This window comes from Pteropus vampyrus, unplaced genomic scaffold (genome assembly GCF_000151845.1).
Source record: "Pteropus vampyrus isolate Shadow unplaced genomic scaffold, Pvam_2.0 Scaffold1000006115, whole genome shotgun sequence".
NCBI classification, from domain to species: Eukaryota; Metazoa; Chordata; class Mammalia; order Chiroptera; family Pteropodidae; genus Pteropus; species Pteropus vampyrus.
In genome coordinates this window covers 1,805-4,888 of record NW_011920517.1, presented here as the reverse complement: position 1 = coordinate 4,888, position 3,084 = coordinate 1,805, and the positions used below count along the sequence as shown (strand labels likewise).

The window sequence follows — 3,084 nt, the reverse complement described above, 5'->3', positions numbered from 1 at the left end:
CCATGGGAACATAGGCAATCACCCATAGGAACATAACATTCTAACACAAGCTTTCTGCTTCTGTACTTCCCGCTTGCACACCTGACCAGTGGGTTGACAGGTAGTGAATAGGAGAAAGATGGACCTTTGTGTTTAAGACAGAATGAGGAATGGGATTTGGGGCTTAAAAACCTTGTATCTTGGCATTTCGAGGCTGCTCCTTTGCAAGGACAGCCGCCGGCTAATAAACTGTCTCCTGGTTAAGAGCACTCAAGTTGGGTCTGGTTATTCTGGACACAACATTTGGAGGCCCCAGCGAGATCTTCTCGTTGTGGGAAAATTGATCAGTGCACCGGAGCGTTGGACCATTTGCGGTTGGGGAGGCCTCTAGGGCACTTGCCCTAGCCCGCCGCCTGTGGTTTCTCGCTTTTCGGAGCACGATCCTGGGAGTGCTGAGGCAGTTTCTGGTAGGGGGCCCAGGGACCGTGCGGACGTCGGACGCGACAAGTAAGTCGGCGGTCGACTGAGACTGTGACGACAGTTTTCTCAGTCCTGTTCTGGTTTGTTAGTCTATGTCTGTCTTGTTTTGTTTTGCTTCGTGTGCTTTATTGTGGAACTATGGGACAATCACAGGGCAAACTAACTCCGTTACAGTGCATGCCTAACAACTTAAAGATTTCTGTCATAGGGCAAGGGCATATGGTGCTTCAGTAACCCCTTTTGATTTGCAGCGCTTTTGTCAATTAAATTGGCCGACCTTTGGAGTAGGATGGCCCTGCGAGGGATCATTTAACATGCAGACTGCATTCCGGATTCGAGGTGTGATTTATGGAAACCCTGGGCATCCTGACCAAATTCCTTATATTGATGTTTGAATTGATGTTGTTTCTGATGCCCCTAAATACTTACAGAGTTGCAGTCGTGCACCAGTTACTGTAATGGCAGCCATACCCCAGGGTTTTAAGAAGCCCCCACCGGTGTTGCAGGGACCTCCCTCGGAGGATGGCTGGTATCTGCCACCCTACAATGGAAATGGGGGTAGACGTCCTCCTCTGGAGGGACCGGGACCTCCTGTAACTCGGTCTAGGGGTCGTAGGCCACCTTCCCCTGATTCAACCTCCCTGAAAGAGCCAGTATCTGTTCAAGCCCCATTGAAGGTGATTCCAGGAGGTGGAGGTGAGCCTACTGTCATCTACTCGCCATTCAGTACTAGTGATTTATATAATTGGAAATTGCAAACGCCATCCTTTTCAGAGAAACCACAAGGACTAACCTCCCTTTTAGAGTCTATTTTCTTTACTCATCAGCCCACTTGGGATGATTGCCAGCAGCTTTTACAGGTTTTATTCACTACTGAAGAAAAGGAAAGAATTTTGCGGGAGGCGGCTAGAGGAGTAACAAACCCAAATGGGCAGCCTACAGCAGACTTAACCAGGTTACAGGCTGTGTTTCCGACTCAACGTCCCCAGTGGGATCCAAATACAGATCAAGGTAAGGAGGCTCTCCTAAGGTATCGCCAGTTTTTGCTACAGGGACTCCGGGCTGCTGCACGTAGACCAATAAATCTGTCCAAGGTAAGTGAAGTAATTCAGACTAAGGACGAGTCACCTGCAGCATTCTTGGAAAGACTATTAAAGTTTTACCGCTTATATACACCTATTGACCCGGAGGACCCCAACAATAGAAGAGCCATTAATTTGGCCTTTGTTAGCCAGTCGGCCCCTGACATTAGAAAGAAGTTACAGAGATTGGAAGGTTTTGAGGGAGAAAATTTATCCAAATTATTAGAAATAGCTCAGAAGGTCTTTAACAATAGGGACGGTGTGCAAAAAGTCATGTTTGTGGGACAACAAGGAAACCGACCTCCTTGGAAAAAAAAAAAAAAACCCCTAACCATAGAGGGGGACCTAGCAATGAAGAAGGCCAAAATAGAAAACCTAGGCTAGGAAGAGACCAATGTGCTATTTGCAAAAAGAAAGGACATTGGAAGAATGAGTGCCCTGAAAAGGAGCAACCAGGAGGTGAGAAGAAAAAAGGCCCCTCATTCTTTTGAAAGATGAATAGGGACGTCAGGGCTCTTATCTAATGAGCCCCCGAGAGCCCAAGGTAACTTTACAAGTAGGGGGCAAACCTGTGAACTTTTTAGCTGATACTGGTGCAACTTACTCAGTTTTAACAGAAACTGCTGGTCTGTTATCCAAAGAAAAGACTGTAATTCAAGGAGCCACTGGGAAAGGGAAGGCATACCCATGGACACAGGCAAAAATTACTGACTTGGGAAAGGGAACCATCACGCATTCGTTTTTAGTTATGCCTGAATGTCCTTTTCCTTTGCTTGGAAGAGATTTGCTCCAGAAATTAAAAGCCACTATTTAAGCAACGAGTGGCATATCTCTCAAAGAGACTAGATCCGGTGGCTGGAGGAAGGCCTAGTTGCCTGAGAGCACTAGCTGCTACTGCTATATTGACCAAAGACGCTTTAAAATTGACCTTGGGCCAAAATATTGAAATTGTGGTTCCACATGCAGTTGAAGCCATGCTGCGCAGCCCTCCTGAAAGATGGATTTCCAACGCCCGGATTACTCAGTACCAGGTACTGTTGCTTAATCCCCCACAGACCCAGTTTTTGAAAACTGCAGCCCTGAACCCTGCCACGCTGCTCCCGGATGATGACCCGCAGGCTCCATTGCATCACTGTGTTCAGCACCTTGAGCAGGTAACTGGAATATGGCCAGACTTGAAGGATGAGCCGTGGCCTAATCCGGATGCGGTATTATTTACCAATGGAAGCAGTTTTGTATCCGACGGAGTAAGGTATGCCGGGGCAGCCATAGTAACGGTCAGGGATGTGATATGGGCACAGGCCCTAAGCCATGGGACATTGGCACAGAGGGCTAAACTTATAGCTCTAACACAAGCTTTACGCTGGGGAAAGGATAAAACTGTAAACATCTATACTGATAGTAGATATGCCTTGGCAACGGCACATGTACATGGAGCCCTGTACAAGGAAAGAGGACTATTGACATCAGGGGGAAAAGAAAATTAAGAACAAGGAGCAGATTTTTGCTCTTTTGGAGGCTATCTGGCTACCTAAGAAAGTGG

The 3,084-nt window shown here is 47.2% G+C and overlaps 1 long non-coding RNA gene across 1 annotated transcript; it reads left to right on the top strand.

The window, feature by feature from the left end:
• Positions 1–472: 472 nt before the first annotated feature.
• Positions 473–2,657, top strand: LOC111735735. Its single transcript, XR_002778946.1, has 3 exons — positions 473–486; positions 1,311–1,470; positions 2,597–2,657. It is a non-coding gene; the product is annotated as an uncharacterized LOC111735735 (long non-coding RNA).
• The last annotated feature ends 427 nt before the right edge of the window (positions 2,658–3,084 follow it).